Below are 23,736 nucleotides of genomic sequence, written 5' to 3'. Positions count from 1 at the left end.
TTTTATTGTGAACTAGTGAGCAGTATTCAGACTCACGCAGAGAACATTTGTCCACCCCTCCTCCTCAGCTATGTAGCCCTTCTGTCTCTCCCTTGTATTTCAAGCAAAGCAATTTAACTTGAATATGTGAAGTGAGTGTCCATGAGACATAGGAGATCAAGAGGTTTTACAGCCCCATGGCTGAAAGAAACTTTGCTTTACTGGCAACTGAATACTTTCCTGTAGTAAGAGTCAAAGATGCTCTTTAGAAGAAGCTTAGACCTGTCTTTGGGAAGCCTTGAGTAAAGTTAAAAAGTATATGTAGGAGCCCATGTTTTTATGTGTTTTGGTGTCATTGCCTATGCATATAGTAAGTCTTTTTGTATACTAGTAATCTGCATGCACTTCCCAAGTGATCCCTAGTAGTTGTGACATATAAATGTTTTCATGTATACATATGTGTGATTTCTTTCCCCTATCGCCACTTCTAAGCTGTTTTTGAGGTAAGGCAATCTGAGCAGACCCAAGATCAACCTGAGGTTGGCACGCTAGAACTGCAATATTACTTTTTCCTCACCATCTGTTACTGTGATCCAAGGACAGAAATGATGAAGTTAAAGATTTTTTCTCACCATAAAATAAAATAAATCATACATTACATCATAAAAGCAACAACTTTCAGGCACCTTTCATGCTCTTCCTGAGGAAAAACACATTAACTTCATAGCAGCAAGGATACCAGGATATTCAAAAATTCAAAAAGAATAAACAGGTCCAATTTCCCTCCTTCCCTAACTTCTGTTCCAGATTCTGCAGCTGAGCCTGGTCCCCTGGTAACAACTCTAGCACAGATCAAGCTTACCAACAGGGATGTATGATTGGGAAAAAAAAAATAATAATAAAAAAAAAGGATAAAAATTAGACATGAGAACACAGCAGAGGTTTTCTTGAACTTATTGTAAAAAAGAAGCCAGAAAGAAAGAAAAGTCCCCACTAAACTGCCTGGAGAATAAACATACTACTATGCATTAATATTTTTCTATTTCAGTTTCTTCCCAATAAGATCTGGATGGCAGTGTGACAGGATGCAACAGAGGACATTATGTTTCTCTTTTTATTACAACCACTACATAGAAATTGGATGGTAAGATAGAAAAAGGAGATAGATATGACTATGAAGAACACAGCTATAAGAAAACAACTTTTGACATAAAACAATAGCAATCCCCCCTTATTTATGGTATCAACAATGAATTATCCTTCAGTAATATTGTTACAACAATGGACAATATATCTTGCTTCAGTTATTCACATAATATATCATCTTTTGCTAAGAAATTAAAGTATTTAATAGGAAGTAAGAAAGATGAATAAATGTACTAAGTACAAAGAAAAAAATGCATTGAGCTAAAAAAAAAAAAAAATCAGTGAACTCCAATTCCAGGTGACTTAGATACATTAATTTAAAAGAATCTCAAAAAAAGAAAATACGTTAAAAAATAAAAAATAAATGAATCTAAGCCTTGCTGACACTAGATATTATCATAATGCTAAGCTAACTTGCATTCTATTATACAGATGTGATTATATGAATCATGCTGTGGTGTGGATGCTTTCTGTCCCTCAGACAAGTGGCAGTATTTATGCAATTAAGTGAAAGATAAATAGTAGAGGAGGATAACAAATATGAACTCTGATGGGCTTTATATTTAAAAAAATCAAAAATAAAATAAATAAATAAATAAATGAAAACATTTAAAGCTTTGCTTTAAAACATCCTAAACCCATTATTTCCACCATATTCTAAAATTACTAGTTACATGCTTCAGTTGTATATCCTGAATGTTACTACAATTCATAGAAATGGCCCAGGTGATTCAAGGCAGGTGTAGCTGCTTGCCAACAGACAACTCACAGGTTACACCTGCACAGGTTTAAGAATAAGATGAATGCAAAAAAAAAAAAAAAATTTCTTCTTCTCCTACTACTTCCACGTGTAGCTTCATGTCATTTTCTGGGCTAATCATAACCTCCTTTTGGTTTCAATCCACTTTTAACTTGGCTGTCAGTGAAATCAGCTCTAGGACCAGCTCCAAGACTGACAAATGTTTCCAGCAGCCTCGTTTGCCGTTGGCAGAAGAATTTCTTGAGTCAGGTTCACTCCAAAGCACTCACAGACTAGAACAGCTCTCATCTGGCACCCAAGATCTGAAATATTCAATGGGTGAATGGGTGGAACCACTTTTCCTTAGGAAACACTTCCTAAGGAAAAAATGACACCATTTGAGCTAATGAAAGAATTGCCAGGCTTTCTCTTTTAAACTTATGTTTATATAAAATATAAGTATATACACAGATAATAAGCTTTTCAGTATATCATATGCTTTCATTCTGTCTGTCTGTGTAACTAAAAAATTATTTCAGCAGGAGTTTCAGAGGAAGGTGACAAAAATCTGTGGGAAGAAGATGGAAGCATATTTAAATTTAAGTATGAATATCTAACAAGATTTTTACTGGCAACTTATAATATTTGATAAGAAGGTATAGTTCAGCCATACTAGAAGAACTAAATACTTTGAAACTTACAATTTGAATAATATAAATGAAAGCCCCTCTTTTGGACATAACAGAAATGAATATACTGACCCTGAATTCACATTATTGTAATAGGGTTTGTGATACTGGTTTTCGGGGAAATGGTATTGTCCATTGTCATCCTTAATGTTCAGTCTGCTTATCTCTAGCATACTTTTTGTTTGGAAAAAAAAAAAAAAGAAAAAGCAATTTTGATTTTTATGTTTTTTACCAAATAGCAGAAATGTTCTTACAGAGACAACAAACTGAATGCCTGCAAGTAAAACAAGAAGTGAGATTTAATGCACCATTGACATACTCCTCAGTTTAGCTCTTTCCTCCATTCCTGATGTAATAGCATCAGGTATATTTTAGATATCTTGCAACTTCACCAAGCTTCCAACATTAAGAGACTGCAAAGCCTACCCACAGCCTCTTCTTCTCCCTCCAACCTCCAACCCCACCAGGATGACTCTGATCAGGGCATGCAAGTGCAGTGCTGCCTGGGTGCACAAGGAGAGGAATACATGGACACTTTGAGACAAATTACAGAAATGTATTTTGAAATCCTTTGTCTGAAAATATACTCTCAGAAAACTGCAAAAGCTGAAAGTTCATGAGAAAAAAACCCAAACATAATTTAAAGATGGATGAACAAAATTCATTGTAATCTAGTAATAGTAGAAATATTTTGGCTATGTTAATTCTACTATCCCAGGAAAAAAATAAAAAATAAATAAAAAATAATAATACACTGATGGCTCAGAAGTCAAATGGTCACCTGCCAGCCAGCCTGTTTTGCCACCACAACTGAATTTCTAGCTCTCCCAGCTCAATTGTTTCTAACAAAATGAGATTTATTTATTTATTTTAACTACATGAGGGAACTAATGGGGAAAAACATGAAGCAGGAAATAGGCAGGAATTTTTCAGCAGCCTTCACTGCTGCACATCAAGTGTTTTCTGTTTCTGCAGGAAATTAATGCCCCCCATTTAGTTGTCTCCCTTGAGAACTGCAACACTCGCTTTTCAGGAGCTCTGATAAGGTGATCTTCCAAAGTAAAATGCTCCTGTTGATGTTTCTCTGAAATGCATCAAAAGATAAACAAGCTCTCAGCTCATTTTCACCAGGGCTTGGTATAAAGTCCAACTTCTCTGTCTCCAGCTTCACTATGGGAAAACAAATAAATGGATCCCTCTTAGGCATGAATTTCTGCATACATTGGTACCATAAAAAATGAATTATAAAATGTGAACAAAAAAACTCATGAGTTGTGTACAGCAAAAGGGAACACTAATTTGCATACGTTATGTAGTAATGCCAGTAATAACTCCACTCTGTTTAGTTAAAAATAAGTCCTAATTTTAGATTTTACAAAGCTAATTAATAAGTCGCTGATCAACACACAGCTGGAAACAAGATCAGCTGCCTTTCATAGCCTGTTTGCTGTGGTCAAGACACTCATTCAAACAAAAACATTTGCATTAATGGCAGTTACACAAGCAACCTCCCCATGGAACCTCTGAAAGCAATTTCTAATGTGTTTTGTTTGTTTTCCAAAGAACTGTTTTATTCCAGCTCTCTCAGGGAGAGCACTTATCAGCTTGTAATGATTTCTAAACATAAGGGCATTCTTTCACATCTGGAATTTGTCTCAGCACTGGTCAGAGATGAAGCCTAGCTGAGTCATATCTCACTCTTCGTAGAATCATAAAACCATAGAACAGCTCAGGTTGGAAGGGACCTTAAAGACCATCTAGTTCCAACCTCCATACTATAGGCAGGGATGTCACCCTCTAGGTCACGTTGCCAGGGTCTCATCCAACCTGGTCTTAAACACCTCCAGGGGAGGGGCATCCACAACTTTTGGTAACATATTCTAGTGCATCACCAGCCTCTGAGTGAAGAACTTCCTCCTAACCACTAATTTAAATCTTTTAGTTTAAAACCATTCCTCCTTGTTCTGACATTATCTGATTGAGAAGAAGGTCTCTCTACATCTTTTTTATAAACCTCCTTTAAATACTGAAAAGCCACAATGAGGGCACTCTGGAGCCTTCTTTTCTTTAGGCTGAATAGTATCAGCTCTCTCAGCCTTTCTTTGTAAAAGAGGTGCTCCAGCCCTCTGATCATCTTTGTAGCCTTCCTCTGGACCTATTCTAACAGGTCAACAATCTTCTTGTGCTGGGGGCCCCAGACCTGGATGCAGTACTCCAAGTGGGACCTCACAAGGGCAGAACAGGTCTCCCTCCACCTGCTGGCCACTCCTTTTTTGGTGCAACCCAGGACATATTTGGTCTTCTGGGCTGCAAGCACATACTGCTGATTTTCACTAATGAGTGAGTACAAAACAAAAAATAAAGCAAAGGATTTAATATTCTGGTCTGCTTGGCCATAAAAATGTCAACCTATATTAGGATCCTTGTTATCCTAGTGTCAACTACAAGAGAGAGAACTGGATTTTCTCAGTTAGTCAGTTTTACAGAATCTGATTTTTAATGGGATCACCTCTTCAATGTCCGTGGTAGATCTTATCTCATCAGGATGGTGCTGTGTACACTACAAAACTGGGTTTATGAACTTTGGAAGTGTCTCTGGAGGCTGAAATACAGAGCCCCATCTCCCACCACAGGAGGAGCAGCGGAGTGGCTGCTCCAATTTCCCTCTTGTACCAATTGTCCCTCTTCCTCTTTCAGTAGGAGCTCCACGAGTCAAAAACAAGGTGTGGGGCTTCACTGTGACCCTTCAAAACTATCATACCTATCAGTAAATCAAAATTTCAGGGACTGGCACACCACTACCATGTAAAACGTAGCACAGAAAGGGCAGAATGACAGCAGAGACTCCGTCCCAAAACAAATTTACCAATTGCAGAGATCAAACTGCTTGCTTTCTGGCAGTAAGTCATGCTTGATTTGCCTCTGGCCACTTGTAGAGAAGGTGAATGACAGCCCCAGGCTTTTCCTGTGGATGGACATTTGTTACAGCAATTATGTTCAAGAGTAGCTTCATTTTAAATAACTAGAAAAGCCTATGAAAAGTCAGTCTGGCATGTCAAATTGGCTGTAGAGGCTGGTGTCAGCTTTGTGATCCTAGACAAAGATTTTTGTATTTTTCCTTTAAAATTAATTATAATTTTTAAAAAATAAAAGCACATGCTGACCCACTTTCCTTTGTAAACTTCTGGCAGCTTTCCATTACTCCAACAACATGAAGCAGCTGTAAACTCTGATGGAGAACCAAACAGCCAGAGCATACTGATAAACCAAATTGCCAGTATTTTGCCATGTTTGTCTGCTCTCAGCAGTGTATTATTAACAATTTGCCAAGGCTTACCCAGTCATAAATACAGAATGCAATCATTCTGCATGTACTGTGGTATGTTTTAATCTTTGATCACATCTGCACCAGGCAAACTATTTTCTTTACTTCACAGGAGTCTTTGAACCTTATATTTGAATTCCACCACCTCCTATATAACTGTGTGATTACTGAAGAAGTATTTGACATTAACAAAATGAACAAAGGTTCAAAATCACAGTTTAGAGCACTTTTTAATTAGCGGGGTCAACGAGATCAATGTTTCAGTAACTTGACACTACTGCTGAAACATAAATATCTGGCAAACAGATTCCTTACATATTTGCATTTATATATACATACATGTATATATATAATCTTCTAAGTGCACATAATAAAACTAGCTTGTGGTTTTCAGAGCTTTCACGGAAATGACTGATGTCTACTTTAGTGGTCACCAAAAAGGGTAGATTATCCAATGTTTTATTCTGCCCAGGAAACATCCAACCTACTTTCATGTGCTCCACTTGCCCATCATTCATTTTGGATACATCTCCTATTCCTCTCTCCTTCTTTCAAGTTTCAGTTATCTACACTTACCTCATCCCTGTCCTTTCTTCCCAGCTCTTTCTGGGCTCTTCCTCTTCCCAGGGCCTCAGGGCCTCCCTTTTCCAGAAACACCAACTGTCTTTTAAGGGGCAGGATTTCATCTATAATTCTGCTGGCCATTGTCTTCTCACTCAGTACTGTTAGTCCCTGACTGGCCCTGGCCTTCCTGCAGAAAGGAGACATCTCCCTGCCCCACTGAGTAACACTGTGGTTTCCAAATTAACAAGCAAAGAGGGATGTTTAAAAGGGATGTTAATTTTTAATGGGATTTAAGAGAAAAAATGTAACTCCTCAGAGCCACTTTGAAAATATGACCTTGGGACAGTCCAGTAGCTTGAATACACAAAGTTGTTTGACCAGAGTTTCTGGTACAGTCTTATGGCGCTCGACCTCTTCCTTACCCCTCTCTGTAAAGATGGTGTTTAATAATTTAGGGAAAGGCAATCTTACAAGCTCAAGAGATCCTGGCAGGTATTAGAAACAGATTATCTCTCAATTTTCTAACAGGAAAGCAAAGAGCCAAGTAAATGTTTAAAGATCTTAAACTTACTGAAACACACATACCCAGCACCTGCCAGAATAATGTGGGAGAATTTATCCAGGAGGGGTCATGATGGCCAGACATTTTCTTTACTGGCATGGCCCAGGGGGTTTGTGTTGCCAGCCATTTGACAGCTCAGCTGTGGAGCAGCTGGATCCCACCCTGACTTTGTACAGGACAGATGCAAATCACAAAGGAGGCCAAGCACAACTAAGAAATGGAATAATGAGAGTCACTTGCATAATTTCTGAGATAAATAAACCATGGTTTTGGCTAAGTGTGGGGACACTCACACCATTTGAGCATAACCAGCTGGGATCTAGAGACAGCACAGACATGGTTTGCAGTAGGTAACAGAAACCATTCCAGGTTTTTCTTAGCACAGGGGTTTCTCAATCCTCTGGATTTGCCCTCACAGATTTTTTGTAAATCGCTGTTCAAAATCATTGTTTTATGTTTCTTTGTTTGGTTGGTTTTAATTAGATTACCAAAGTATATCAGTTTCCAGTCATAGCACCTCCTCTACTAGACACTGGCACACAGAGAAAAGGGTGGGGGTCTCAGATCATTTTCTCCAGTAGGAACAAGGGTATTAAATCCCACCTAGACCTAGCTCGTTGTGTCACTGACTCAAATTAATTGTTCATCAAAAGCTGGCTATCTGGCATCTATGAGCAATATGTGGAAGTAGCTACTTTTTCACATTTAATCTTTCTAGAGAACACTACCTTGTTCATAGAAATAGTGAGTGGCATGTCCCACATTTTAAGAGTCTTTCCAGATCATATTTCCATTATACCATCAGCATTGGTATGGTATTGGTATTGGTACAACATTTCCTGTAGAGGAAAGAATTATTTTCACAATTAATACTAGAGTAGAAATAAAGAAGAAGTAAAAGAAATTTAAAATGAACGAAAGCAAACAGTAATGCAAATTAAGGATATGTCTTCTCTCTCAGAAGAATCACGTTACCTTTCATCTACGTATCAGATAAACATCTTCCCCAATACCAGACTCATTGCTTGACAAAAATTTTCCAGTTCTTCAAACAAGGGTGAATTTCTTATAGTTCACAACCTATATCTAGTGGCTTGGATTTAGGACTAAATACATTTGATAATAAATAAATAAATAAATAAAGCATTGTAATAATTTCATTCTTTATGTCTCAATACACAGCAATCTGGTAAATTTCCATCCTTGGCGTATCCATGGTATCTGGCTAATGAATATCCAGTGCTTCCTCCCAGTTTTCTATTCAAATTTTAACTACTGATTTAATAAGTTTCATAATACAGTTTTTTTGTATATATCATACTACTTTCATGATGGGTCTGCTATCAGGAAAACCAAAGGTAACCCCAGTTTGTTCTATTATGCTTGGATTTGAGATGTGCAGTGACTCATTTGAGCATCCTTCCTCTTGATTATCATGCAAAATATTGTCTGCAGATACAGGAGAAGGCAGCACAGAGCTCTGAACATCTTCACAAATTTTTGGCTCAATTGTTTTCCTGAGATACACAAGCTAGAATTGTCAGGTGGGATGGGATCCTCACAAAGAGGAAAACAAAGTCTTTACAAGACCTTTAATGTGCAAAGGGTAAGGAAAATCATCTCACGTAAAGATGATGGTTACCTCAAATGTACTTGCAATTAATCATGGAGTGTTGCAATATTGTTTCTGCTCATGGTTATTGAGCCCCAAACCAAATAAATTAATGGATGCAAGATTAAGACTAAACATTTCTCACTCATGAGTGTCTTTGACTGTACCACAGTTAGCACCTTTCTGCGTCCAGCATCCAACAATGACACTTGGTGATGAATTTTGCAAAAAACATTCAACATCAGCAAAAAGCCAACATGCATTCTGCCTGGGAGGGAACTATAGGAGAAGGGACAAGTAGCTTCAGCATGTAATGGCAGCTGGGAAACTGATGAATCTTTTCAGACCCATGACACTGTCCTCCTTCTTTTCTCCATTCATTCATATTCAAAATGGGAGTAACTTTGAACTGTCCACAAACATCAAAGAATCATTGCAAAATATTTTTCCACTCACTGCACACCAGGTGGATTGTATCTGCAGAATAAGACAGACAGAAAAGCAAGTGCCCTGGTGATTTAAGAGGGTGTGAAATACACGAAGTTTGAGAGAAACTCCCTAAATGTTCTGACAAAGAGCAGGAGTTGGAAACAGACTGCCTGGCTTGCCAAAGCACTGACAGTCCATCACAGAAGCAAAAAATACTTTAATGAACTAATAATTAATGACATAACTCTACCAAAAGCAGAAAGTATAAAACACAAATAATAATTCAAAAAGTGTTCAACAAATCCCAAGTGCAGTTAATGGGAAATTTTTATATTCTCTTCTCTAGCCCACACCTTGAAAATTTGTTTTCTCTCTTTTTTTTTTTTTTTTGTTTGTTTGTTTGTTTGTTTTCATTCTATAGATTTCATAGCCTTTTTTTCTCCTTTAATTCCTATCCCACTCCTAGGGGAACCTGTCTCTTATCTGCATAGTCTGGTTTTCAAGGCTGGTCTACATTCCAGGTCACAATAGCTAAATTAAAAATGAATGTTTTTAATGAAAAATTAATGTTTTTAAACTAGTGATTTCCATATAACTATAAGGTTTATCTTCTTTTCATCCCTAAATTCTTGTAGTTTATGAGTATCACCATTTTGCCAACATAGACATGACTTTACACAGACTGAAACTTGTTATTGGCTCACACACTGAAACTTACAGTTAGGACAGAGCTGTAGTGCCCACTTATCACAACACAACACTCCCAAATCTATTTGTTCATGTGCAGGAAGAAAAAGGGAAGCTCACAGATGATGATACATCTGGTGGATTTAGACTGAACAAACAGCAGAGTAATTCATTTAAACAATCTCTAAGCTGCAGATGCATAGGTATTACACAGTAATTATATTTAATTTGATTCAGCCTGGTTTATCAGTTAATTACTCATAAATCCTTCAAAGAAGAGCAATTGCAGAGATATTATCAAAGCAAATAATTTCACAAATTTGTATTCTTTTTCTCTGATTATAGAATATATGGGATGAAACTACTAATCTGATGTCAATTAGCATAACCTCATTTAAATCAGTGGCCTTATGCTCATTTGCATCATTTGAGATTGGAGTAGCTTACATTTAGCAATGCATTAGAACCAGCTACGTGTGGACTAAAAACTTTTTTTTTTTTTTTTTTTTTTAATATAATTTCATTTTAGCATGTCTAAATCAGAACATTGCTTCCTGGGTGTATAGATCACAAATCATTATTGAAGCATATAATTGTATTCTTGAGGACAATTTAAACAAGAGTGCTTTTTTGGACACCTTAAAATATAATTGTTCCAGTTTATAAAGGCAATAAATTATAATTGCATTTGCTCTAGTGCCTGGGACTTTGTTAATATTTAGCAGTCATTGAGATATCTCTGCTCTTTTCAGCCTTTACTGATCTGAACTGAATGTTTGTACATTGCACTGTATTGTTGGACAAAGCCTGCTGAAATGTTTCATACTTCTAACAAGGCATGCGCAGAATTTAGTAGTGATTATCCAAAAAGAATTTGATATCTTTGGGATAATCTCTTAATTCAGATACTTGCTCAGTGTTTCATATTTCCAAAATGGCTTTATCCTCCCAAGGTTTTTCCAAGAGAGAGGTTTGAGGGAAGTCCTGTGTACTGCAAGGAACATTCAGCACCAGTTTAACATATCAACAACGCTTTACTTTCCCCATTCAATTGATGGGCTTAAAGAAATACCACACACAGTACCAATAATGTTTGAGCCCAGAGTCTTTAATGCTTTCTCCTGAAGAAAGTAGTCTCATTAATATTAAATAGAACTTCCTTTCTTTGCCCTCTGTGACAATGAGTAGTACAAATATAGACATGTTGCAGCAGGCATTTTATTCACCTTGTAAAATCACTATAGCTCAGACTATATTCCAGCAAGATATTTTTTTTCAAACCTAACCAAACTTCAAACCTAACCAAACTTCAAATTTCCAGCCCATGTGAAGATGTGTATTTCAACACTTGTTCTTTGCCTAGAAAACAAACAAACAAACGAACAAAAACATATTGAATAAACTTATCAATATCAATTATTTTCACAGAGTTAAATAATCCAACATTTCTGTTTAAATTATGCTGAAAATCTTCATTTCAAAAGTATTGAGCAAATGAAAGCTTCCAGTTCAATTCAGGGCTGATGAAAAACATTTTGTTTTAATTATGTTAAAATGTGTGACTTAAAATGCAAATTCCCTCATTAAACTCTGTCTTCATAATTGTGCTCATCTTGGAGCATATAACACAACTTTTTTCAGAGGGGAATTCTTCACTGCATCCTGGGCTGTTTAATCCTCCCCAGAGTTTAGCTCACATACACTCCCAAACAACACCATGGGAATTGCTAGGAAATACCATCCCATGTTAAGCATTTTCAATTAACTAACCAATTCAAAGTCTTAGGATCTGAGCTGAAATGAAACATTCTGGTTTATTTTCTCAGAGCACAAAAGCGAAGGCTTCAGCAAAACTGCTATTGTTTTATTTATGTATTTATTTATTTTTTTATTTTTTTTGAGATAGAATGACACTCTTTACCTTCTTCTTATCTTTACTTGGAGATTAAATTACAAGGAGTGGATGTAACCATACTAAACATTTAAAAATGAATAAATATTTTCCTTTATTTTTCCCAATTCATTATCTTACAGAAGTGAAATGGAAAAGCAATGCCAGTCAGACATGTAATTTCATACAGAAGGTCTTGTATAAATGCTATACTGGAAAAATTGGATCTACATGTATAAGTTAAAGTTGCTTCTATTAACCATATTTTACAGTACCATACTATTTTTTTACAGCTAGTTTTAATTATTTTTTCTTTAAAAAATAACATAATTATCCTTTACTCTTTCATGAGTAGAAGGAAGTGTCCTGGAACACTAATGGATTTCAACACCTTCTATGAACACTGCAGATCAAACAGGTAAGTGGTTTGGTCATGAGAGTCATCTGCCTCCCTAAAAAAAAAATATTTTGTGACATATGGGAAATTAATTGTTATGGTCATACATACAAAGTACATACCAATACCCAGTGAGAAACTGCATCATATTCATCAACACTGCAAATGTCATTAACTAGCATCCTTACCATCACACTGAGCAGAATGAGTCCCATGGATGAAATGGTAGTAAATCTTTACCATGAGAGTTGAACACACTGTTGTTTTTTTGTTTGTTTGTTCGCTTGCTTTGCTTTTTTGTTTTGTTTTTACAGGGGAAAAAAATAAAAAGGATCCAACTCTAATGACTCTAATGTAAACAATCAGAGACTTTCAGGCTATTGTAAAACTTTACAGTTTCCTCTATATAGAGATAATTCTTGCAACACAAGCTGCTCATTCCAGTCATTCCTTAACAACCTTGCAGGTGCAGGTGACTCTGTTGAATTTACAGTGAGCATAGCTTTTCCAGGACTTATGTGTCCCACAACATTCCAACAGTGCCATTACTCTAGGTATGTAACGTAAATTTGGTGTGTTCTTCAGCAACTGTAGCACATCCCAAATATGCCACATTCACAGAGTACATAGTATAAGTCCGGGATCCACTATTTATGGCATATCAAGAGATTAGCTGCTTGTGTACTGCTTCGGTAGATCACTAAAGTGTTACCAGATATCTTCATTTTTATAATGTGCCCTGTTGGCAGGTATGTTTACAGCAGCTGCAATTTTGTAATCCAACACGTCTTGCTGTCTTCATGCACTCTGACCAATATAGCTTCAAATGCTGTTTTGCACTCCTACCTAAGAAGCCCTCCTACATGCTGGTGCCATTAGCAGACATGTAATGTGCTGGATCTCCAGAGGCTTCAAGGATCTATTTTAGATAAGTAAATGGAAAGGAGGCAGATGAAGGTCCTGTGGAGCTGCAACTATTTCTGCATTCTGCTCAAACTAAAATTATCTAAATTCCAATGAGACTGCTACTATCAATCAGCAAGCAATTCTACATACTGATAAGTGATGCAATTCACCTTCTCAAATGGTGAAAAGGGATGATGTTTGTCTGTAGAGGTCATGCTGTTGTAGCAGTTGATACAATTTTTGACACTGATGATGAATAACATGCAGCATCAGCAAGAGTTATAAAGTAGAATGGAAGATCCTTGAAAACTGGTCAGTCCTAAAGCTCCATACTGCACTTGAAAGCTTTGATTTCTCTGATTAAGTCTTGACTAGCTAAAAAGCAATTGAATTATTTATTCTGTTTTCATTTATGTAATATCATCCATTAGCCTTTTGTTCACATATCTGTAATACTTCACCTCTATTTTGATACAGAGCATTTGGTGTCATGTTAATTCATTGTCATGAGACATTGTTGTTGTGATGTCTGGACCTCCCTTTTCACCAGGGTTTTCATCTGGCCTCTGAGGAAGATGAGAGTTTCAAGACAGTTTACAACACTCCTTAAGGAGCATTTTTTAATCTTGAAGAGGAAAATACTTTTCGACTCCATTATCACAGGTAGAAGCACTGTAGATGATACCTTCTTGATCAATCTGTTTAGATTCCTTTTAAGTATCTCGCTCTGTCTCAAGGAATGTGAGCAGTCTCTAACAAATAATCACTACTTCTAGAAATAGATTTTTTGCCTTCCAAATCTATTTTTCTGTGTTGTTGTTGTTTGCTTATTTTTTTCATCCAGAGATGCTGTAGTATCTATTCCTATATAAAGTAATACAAATTATTTTCAAATTATTTACAAATTTTCCTATATAAAGTAATACAAATAGGTTACTTTAAATAATTTTTTCCCTTAACAAATGCTATGTTTTATGAAATTGCTCAGATTGTTTTTATTTAAAATTAATTTAAATAAATTTCATTTATTTAAAATAAATTTACACATATTGTCAGGTTGTTAAAGCAATCTCAACCATTAACTTTTAAAATGAAAAAAAAAAAACTTTTTTTTTTGTACTGCAGTTTTCAATTTCTTACATGCAATAGGAGGAAATAACAGGTTTTTTTTTTCCTAATCCCTCATATTTCTGAAAATAAGTAGATTTGGATGACATTTCAAATTACAAAAGAACCTGCAAATATGTTGAACATTTTCAGAGTTCTTGCTAGCTTTCCTGACAGAAAGAGAGAAAGGAAGAGAGAGGAAAAAACCAACCAACCAACCAACCAAACAAACAAAAAAAAACACACTACCTTTTACACAGATTCATATTTTTATCCCTAATTAAATTATAGTGGGTACAGAATAATCATGAATCAAAATGCTAAAGAAACAGACAAGTACAGAGCACAGCACTAGAATGAGGACAACACAAGAACTACATGGTAATTTTAAAAAGTCACCCTTCATTTAAATTTAGGTTCCTATTACTCTCTGGACCATGCCTGCAAATCTTTCACTAGCAGTAAAATTCAACATGATTGCTTTACACTCTAGAAACTACTCTTTCATACCTATGTCTCTGATGTTATGGGTCTTATTCTTAAACTATTGGCCTTAAACCCATTTTTTCATTTACTTAAAGTGTTGTGTTGGCATTATGATAAATTAATACTCCTGTGAAAATAACTGTACAAATTCCATAGGATAACATATTTTCTTACTGAATTTCCTCTTTAAGCATTGTCTGTAAGGCAGTGGTAGATTTTCTTTACTCTGCTAGTATCTTCTCAGTTATTTCAACAAGATAAATGAAGCCAGCTACATAAACACAAGGCTCCAAACACACCTTCCTGAGCCTCAGAGAAATTTCCTTTGGTTCAAGTCACTCTGCATTTCACTTTAGGCTCTGTCTGATGTAAAGCTGCCAGAGAAAAGTCCATTGATAGATAGGAGGATGTATAATACCATAAAACATCTTGGAGGAAAACATGCTGTCAAGAAACTGCTGGGAGCAGAGGCTTTATACCCTAAAAAGCTATGGCAGTCATGGGGTGGAGCTCTTTGAGGAGATTTAAGGCTGGTAAAGAGTATGGGTATCATATAAATTAATACCTGAAGGACCCCATGCAAACTGTAGGCTACCTTAGTTGACTCTGATCTCTACAATCTCCCTCTTTTCCCAGTGCAGGGTGAAATGGAGCCAAGTCTTCTATGAGCACCTACTTGATTGTCCTCAGGCCTTCCTTAGTCAAGCCAAAGGCTCCAGAACAAAGACATCAGTCCTTCTTCACCCTCTGAACCTCTCCACCTCTTTAGGTTTATTCTGTTCTTAGTGTTCAGCAAACGTTTGAAAATTTATAGAGCATTACATTTGTTAGGAAAAATTTACAGAGGTTTATTATCTGTGAATTAAGTATGTATATGCTGTACAAGAACAAGACTCCAAAAGTGTAAAGAAAAGACTAGAAATCCATCATTTGATAATCATATATGTTCTCCAAATGATTTGCCTAATATAGTCCATCTGATTGGCCTAATCTAGTCCATCTGTTGCAAAGCACTTTAACAGAGGAAATATATGGTGTAGCATATTGAAAGTATACAGTCTAATATTGTAATTGATAAAATCTATAATCCCTGCTACAGGTTAATATTCTGTTCTGATATTAAAAGTATTGAAATGCTCACTAACATTTAATAGAAAATAAATAAGGAGCAACCTATGGTGCACTGTTCCAATAATTTTGTTGTCTTTTGTAATTGATATATATATAAAATATATATAAATATATGTATATATTAGATATGTATATTTATATATTTTATATATTATATAAAATATGTATTATTATATTATTATATAATATTATGTGTTTTATATATTTATATGTATTTATATATTATATATATTTATATGCTTATTATACATAAATATATATGTATATAAAAATGAGATATTTAAAATAATTGCTAGCTACACCTAGATACTACGTAGACTACTACCTAATCACTACTTACTGGTATCAATTAAACAAGCATCAAATGGTGAATTCTACAAAATTCTATTCATTTTATTTCTAAAGTATGCTTCTATGCTTCTAAGAAATGCATTATTTTGTGTGTGTGTGTGTGTGTGTGTCCCTTCATTTGTTTCACCCTTTCTCACCTCCTTGCACCAGGTAAGAAAAAAAAAATCCATGTTTGCAGAAGTTACAAGTAATCTTAATATATATTATCATCTATATATATTATCATCTAGGCAGTTCCACTGAATTAGTGGAAAGTTTTTTAATGTGATGAGCAATGGGAGAACATTGCACCCGGTATTAAGCAGATGCAGCCTGGCAGAGGCCATATTCATATTCATATTCAACTTCATATTCATATCAGCTAAGCTTCTTCTCCTTGTGTATGCAGACTCAAGAATATGGAAACACATATCAAATGCTTTTCTTAATATGAAACTCCACTTCGATCCCACTGAAGTAGAAGCTTATCTGATCCTTCTTGATCTGCATAACTAGTTTTCTCATGTGGCTTCCCGGCTCTGCAAACATCATCAGTGTTATCATTAGGAGCACAGCCTTTCTCACAGTACTTAGGAACTTGCTTTGCTAAAGTCAGGAAGGGAGGTGCTACAAAAATGGAAAATAGCACAAAATAGGGAAAGTGACTCACAATATATCTAGTTCTTAAAAGATCTTAGATGAAAGAATAGCAATATCACACACTTTCCAGTAACTGAATGAAACCTTTTCTTTAGACTCAAAAGGAATTTATTTCACATAAATTGGCACCCGACTCACCATGCAACAGTGCATCTGCATCTAATATGATCCACCTGATGTCTTTAATGTACTGTGAAAACATACACTTCTCTGTAGAATTTCCAGAGCTATTAAAGTAAATGAAAAAAAAAAAAAAAAAAGGAAACAAACAAAAAATGCTTGAGTCTTTCTTCCTGTCTTCCTGATTTTTCTCATGTTACAATGGATGTCTCATTTGGACCTAAGCAATGCAAGTTCAAAGCTACTACTTGGTCCTCTTGTTTTCACGGACAATTGTGTTGAAAGCAAAGGAGTTTTTGATTTATTTTGACTGATATATCAGCAAGGCTAGAATGCAAATAGAGCAGGTAGCTAGATATCATTAAGATGCAGTTAAATACAAAAGCTTCAGTTATATAGTTCCATATAAGTTCATTTCATAAATCTGAATCTATTGTGATTAGTTAACATTTTGTAACAGTATCATAAATTTTCCTGCATTATTTGTTCTAACTGAAATTATGTTCTCTCACCTGAATAATTCACGTGCAGACCTTGAGTTAAATCTGGATAAACCTCTAATGGGAAATTTCCAATGCATTGAAGTCAGGAAAATTCCTGTCACTGTTGCAACAACTTATATCCCATGCCTTCATAAGGAGGCTGATCCATGTAGCCAGCTGGAACAATGATTTCCAAGACTTTGCTCAGATCGCCTCCCTGAGAACAGATTTTTCTCCTTATCTACCCTGTTGTTTGCTCTTGCAAGCAACACAATACCCTAACTTTCACAAATTATTAAGGAATTTGATGTACTTCACAAGTTCTTTGATTTTGCTCTGAATAATTGCAAATTACTACTCTTATGCAATTTAGAACAGATTGCAAATCATTTAAGCATGTGCTTAATTTTAAGCCCAAGCCATTCCCTAAATCTAAAAGAACTACTGAGAGATATAAAATACCTGTTTGAGTGCCTTACACATTTGGGATTTTTGAAGCGCAGAGACATTGTATTTTTGCCTGGCAGGGATGCATAGGGACATACTCATGAGAGTTTGTAATCAACCCATTGACTTCAGTGAAATGGCTAATGCACTAAATTAGGCATCAGCTTGACTTCCTATGTTGAAATGAGGTCAGAGAAATTAAGAGAGATCTCTAGAGCATTTAATTAGAAACCTCCATCTCTAGCAGTGTAACTCTTACAATTAGCTGAGCTACAGTGAAAAAGTCAGAGGCCTTTATCTGTGCCACAGAGGGAACAGAGAGATGGAAGTCTGAGATGTAATCAACAAGCATATGCAATGAACACACAGCTGCTTAGACTCAGGAAGGAACAAACAGGAGGCCCAAGGATGTGTCTTTTAACTCCCACTCCTCTCAGTCAAAAGTACTTCTGACTCAAATGCAGAAATCAAGTGAACTGGAGATGCAGCCCTTGGAGTCCCATGGCCCCAGCCAGGACAGGTTCCTGACCGCTGCTGATCTCTCTGTAGTCATGCCTGGTACCAAAGAAGCAGACTTTTCTGGCTTCACCCACCTACAAACTCAGCCTGACACAGGAGAGGAAAGGTTTTTTGTGATGCTACTCAAAGCAGGGCCAGGTGGCAATAAGATCTGTGTCTATGCAAGCCCTACCACTGCAGCACCTGGTCTGTTCCTAGGCTGCAACACACATGGATCTGCTGAAATGTGCCTATGCATTTTCCTGTGGTTAACTCAGCTGTATCTGTCAGAAAACTGCATAACTTATCAGCACTTTGAAACACCGCAAAATGTAGGAAACACAAAAGTGCCTGCACTTCACAAATTTCTCTGACAAATTCTATCAATCATTCTATTACCTAGGCCTTAAGGATTTGTTGCTAGATAAGAAAGAAAACATCCTACGGTAAAGAGATGAAGATAATGGAGAGAAATATTGCATTTTGTAGCTAAATTCAACTTTCTCTTGCGTAATAGACCTTCCTAAGTCCTTACGGGTTAGAATCAGGCCATGAAAGATATATACTTTCTCCTCTCTTCAGACCCTCTCTTTCAGTCATCAGGAAAGAGTTGCAGATCTGTTCCACCTACAGAGCTGCTCTTTAGTGCTTGGGATAGAGCCAGACTGGAGGAGAGGAGGGGCTGACACCTGCCACATCACCTGTAGAACTTGCTTCAGTGTTCACACCCCAGAGCCCCTCATTTGTTTTCCAGGTGGAGAGCAGAGGGAAGGGAAGGGGAGGGATTCACAGAGGGCCCAGACAGAAACAGGCTTACCAGAATCACTTCATCTTTTCTCTCAATTTTTACTAAACAAACAATTTCTAATACCATTTTTTTTGCTTAATCAGTGCTATGGGAGTATAATTTTTGTCTGCAATGTCTTTAGATATTGGCACAATTTATAGTGTGGAAAACTAAAGAGTGGACAAGTACTCAAAAGTAACTGAAACCTGTGAAAAAACAGTAATTGTTACATATTTTCATACATATACATAACCATAATAATGAAGGACTGATTTCATATGCTTTGTCTTCAAAGTCACTTGCTTTGCTTAAATCAGAATCTGCAACAGAAGAAAACCAGCTACACTCGTTAACTCGTGACAGCATCATATGCACTTGGTGAAGGAGACCTGAAATTGTTTCTCTATCTTAAATAAATAAATAAAAGATTACATAAGTACAGGATAACATTTTATGACTAATAATAATAATAATGGCTATCTATTATGCTTTGCTTTTCACTAATAGGTATCAGCGTCTGACTTACTTTTCCTGTTTTCCAGAAGAGAAAATAAAGCACAAATGCGGAGTGACTGCCCAGGGTAATCCATCAGGCCGACACAGCTTTGGAAATGAAATCCTGGTTTCCCGAATCCCAGCCCAGTTTGCTGCCCTTAGCAGTAAACGATTGGATATTTGAATATCTTAACCACCAGAGGACAACTTCACCCAATCATTCACACTTCTGTGGAACCAAAGGCTCTCTGGAAAACACAAGTTATGTACAGTTAAGCAGTCTTTGCAGTGTCTGACACTCCCGGTGTTTGCAAAATAATTTTTAATAGAATTCAGTAATGAACTAGAGAGAGAGAAACAGCTGACCACTGTAATTATATTACATAGTAACAAAATTTACCACTCACAATAAATGCTTTCCTATATATTAATATATTTTTGAAGTTTTCACTTTTGAGATTAAGGTATCTAGCTATTCTTTTATAGGCAATATTTTAATTCAATAATAATACTTTAAGTGCAACAACAGATCCAAAAAATGAATCATCTGTGAGAAATACACAAATTAAATCATACATGGGAAAGGCAAGTCTGAGGCTGTTAGAGAAGAGGCTATAACAAGAACATGATTGTGAAGATAGCATTTTTGAATCTTTTGGAAAAATCTCTCTCTTCTTCATGAAAAGACAACTTGTAGGCAGATGTTTCCACATTTTGAAAGGCTGAAAATTCAATTACTTTATAGAGTAGTTGCAAGATAACAAAATTATAATCACTGCCTGGACCATTAAACTTTGGTAAAGGTGACTGAAATAATCTCAGGGGAACCAAGAGCTTGTTTAGAGCAGGGTTATTAAGAAGCAGTAATTAAGTAACACAGTGGGAGTGTAACTCTAAAGAGAAAACATGTAACAATGACAATTTTGTTACCCTTTTCAATTACTTGTGATTATGCACTTTAGCTTTCTGCAGTAGAAATCCACCACAATTTCTGATCCCCAGAAGCCTGAAACACTACACAGATGTCCTGAGATAGTGCCAGAGTGCCTTTGCTCATCATGAGACCAGCTGGCAAAGTCTGGTCATGTTCACCCTGTTAAACTTGGCCTGAAAGTAGGATGGCCATATCCAAACTGCCTATGGTTAATAGCTTCTCCAATATTCCCAAACTGTCACACAAATTACCTGGCAAACTTGCTAGTCAAACCTGCTAGTCAACCACAACTGTGCATTGGACTTTCTGAACAGTTTAACAGTGCAGACAGCTTACTTCTGCACTGTTACCTGTGCCCATGGCACAGTTGATTTACAAGTCAGGATGAAGCCAATAATGACCTCCTAGAAATAAATAAATAAATAAATAAATCTCTCAGATGCAATAGACAATGGAAAGCCAGAAGAATGATGCATGGAGAAGGAAGATAGGGCCAAAATTTTTAAGATAGAAAACAGTAAGACAGCAGAACTGTGGCTAAACATAAGCAATGCAGGATGTTTTTTTTCAGAGCAAGAAGAGAAGATGTTACAATAATCAAGTTAGGAAAGGATGCGGGATGGAGCTAGCTGAGAGGATGGAGCAGCATCTGTATTTTAAAGCTATTAGGCAAAGGGAATCTCTGAAATTCAGAGCCAGTCCATGGCAAGGGCTCAGCAGAAGACAACACCAAGGTCCAGGCCTGCACAGGAGATGGAAGGATGGTTCTGGGAAGGGCTGAGTTGGTGTAATGTTTAGCTTTCACATATAGAGTGAAATTCATCTGTACATATTTAGATACCTGAGCAGCTGACAGAGAGCCTCACAGATGTGGAGAACCTGGCAGCCAGCATGGAAGCCACCAAATTAACTTCCAGGTCATCCAGGATATACATGCCTCAGTCAGAAAGGAGCTATAGATGTCAAAAGAGAAGCAGAGATGCTTAAAGAAGCTGCCTAGACACTCCACTAGCCCACAGAAAACTGATAATTATGCCATCCTACTGATCTCTTGCTGAGGCAGAGTGTCAGTACAGTACATTCAAGCTCAGGAAGCCATAGCAGGTGTTAAAATAATTCAGGCTGCTCTATTGGCAAAGGCAGCATTTGAGGTTAGAGGTTGTAGCTGCTGCAGTCCAGCAAAGTCTCTGACCATGGGAGCCATCAGGAGCCCTGAAAAGTATCTGAGCAATGGGCTTAGAGGAGTCCCTCCACCCGGTCATCATCATCTAACAGGGTGTGGGGGAAGGGAACAACCCCTATTGCAATAGTCTAGCCAGGAGGGTATGGTGACCAGAAAAGAGCTTACATAACGTTTAACTACTTTGTCTCATTTGTGGGACCAGCCAAACCAGAAAATAAATAAATAAATAAATAAATAAAAATAAATAAAAATAACAAATCCCAAACCTGCAATTTCCGGGGAATCCAACTCTTACTAGTTCTAAATGAGTAAATTCAACAATGCCATCTTTTTGGTACATAATTATAGCTACTTTAGTGAATACCTCTTTTTGAACCAGGGGCCAAGTAGCACACTCCCAGACAACTCCTGAAGATTATCTTAGATTTGTCATAGGCCACGGACCATTTCCATGAGGACATCTAGATACAGCCACTCTGTTTTGAATGATAAGATAATTTATAAGTACAGACATGGACAAAATGTGCCCATCATTTCCAGAGCCAGAGAATAGGTCCTGGGACTCTGCTGGTCCAGCTGTAGCTGAACTCAATGCCTGGAATGAATAAGAGTTTTGCTACCAGAAATTTTGCTGTGTTTCCCAACAGAAGTCTAAAGTACATAAACTGCATATTGGTGGCCAGAAGCATCATCTAGAAGTGTGAAGCAAGTAGAAAAGAGTCGTGATATGATGCATTCAGTTTGCCAACAGCTGACATTTTTTTTTTTTTTTTTTTTTTTTTTTGTTTGTTTCATGAATACTGTAATACATATGTAAACATTTATGGAAGAAAATGTTATGACATCAAGCTTTGCCTGGCAAAGCACAGTACAATTCAGAATGTGTTATACTGTCTTTCCCCAAACTGTCAGATAAACCCATGGACAGACAGTGTACTGGGGATTTCGTTTGTCAAAAAGAGTTGCTAGGAAAAAAAGATCAAGAAACTCCTGGAAGCTCTTTATGATATGGGGTGTTAAAACAAAACAGCAGGCTTAACAGCTGGATCCTATAAGGGTCTGAGCTGGCAGACAGCATATGACTCCAGTCTTGCTATTATCTTTTCCCTCAGCATGGAGATATAGCCCTCATGCTCTGCTGAACTAGAAGTAACTAAGGGGACTCAGTAATATTTGCTTTTAATACATGTCCCCTTATCTTGATACAGTTGTTTACTGGTTATAGCCACCAATAATGACAATAGTAACTATGGTCTGATGCTGTCAGAACTAAATAAATGTATTTACAAGTATGTATCACTGATGATAATATTTCTGAGGCTGGAAGGTGTTGCAGTGTATATGCACATGTAACATTTAGGATGCTGCTCCTGCTTGTCCTGTCTTTAAACCTCAAAGGGCTCTGCTCTCCCATAGCTATTTTCCATGCAGTTCAGTACCAATCACTCTGTTTTAGAAGAAAAAACAGACAACACTGTGCTTTCATGAACAACTCTGTGCTGCTCTGAAGCATTTCACAGTCTCTATATGCATGTACCTTCTGAAAGAAAAATATGTGCGCTTTTTTTCCCTAAAGAAACATAACCCAATCTGATAGGCAGACATTCAGATCCCATTGATTGCACCATTTCTTTGAGCTTATAAATATCTCCAGCTATGAAATTGGATATTGGTCTGAGCTTCTCTTCAGAAACTGGGTAAAAATAAGAATAACCTGAATTTTACAATAAATAATGTATCATTCATTACACTTCAGGGGGAAAAAAAAAAGTGACTGGTTCAAAAACCTCATGTGTATTGTATGCCTTGGTCTAAGAAAAACACTATTATTCATAGAGTGTTATGAAATAATGGTAATACAGAAGTATTACCATTGGTGGCCAAAGAGGGATTTTTATGGCTCCAAGGCTTATTTATAATATATATTATTTATTGTCCCTATAAAAAGCTTATACCATTACCTTGTCTGATTTTTCTCAAGGTCCAACATAACCATAAATATTTTCTACACTTTAATGTACATTTGGGATGAAGTTCCTCAAATGAAAACACTACATTATTCTATCAGCATCCTTATGCTCTCCTTGTGCCATGCCTTCCTAGATTCCCCATTGTGCTTGTACTGGGGGGGGGGGGGGGGAGAAGAGGGA

General features: G+C 36.6%; 3 long non-coding RNA genes across 3 annotated transcripts in view; 1 reads left to right on the top strand and 2 right to left on the bottom strand.

Annotated features, from left to right (window-relative positions):
* Positions 1 to 11,713: 11,713 nt before the first annotated feature.
* Positions 11,714 to 17,545, bottom strand: LOC311433746. The gene is made up of 3 exons (XR_014690932.1): positions 17,273 to 17,545; positions 16,779 to 16,867; positions 11,714 to 13,790 (listed from the first exon to the last, which is right to left on the bottom strand). It is a non-coding gene; the product is annotated as an uncharacterized lncRNA (long non-coding RNA).
* A 1,236-nt stretch (positions 17,546 to 18,781) lies between these two features.
* LOC311433748 lies at positions 18,782 to 20,697 on the top strand. The gene is made up of 2 exons (XR_014690934.1): positions 18,782 to 18,941; positions 19,517 to 20,697. It is a non-coding gene; the product is annotated as an uncharacterized lncRNA (long non-coding RNA).
* LOC311433747 overlaps positions 19,511 to 23,736 on the bottom strand; it is a 78,276-nt gene continuing 74,050 nt past the window's right edge. Inside the window, exon 3 of the long non-coding RNA XR_014690933.1 lies at positions 19,511 to 19,717. This is a non-coding gene — a long non-coding RNA (uncharacterized lncRNA). The remainder of the gene's footprint in view (positions 19,718 to 23,736) is intronic.

This window comes from Aythya ferina, assembly GCF_964211825.1.
Source record: "Aythya ferina genome assembly, chromosome: 3".
Taxonomy (NCBI): Eukaryota; Metazoa; Chordata; class Aves; order Anseriformes; family Anatidae; genus Aythya; species Aythya ferina.
This window is presented reverse-complemented; position numbering and strand designations above follow the sequence as displayed.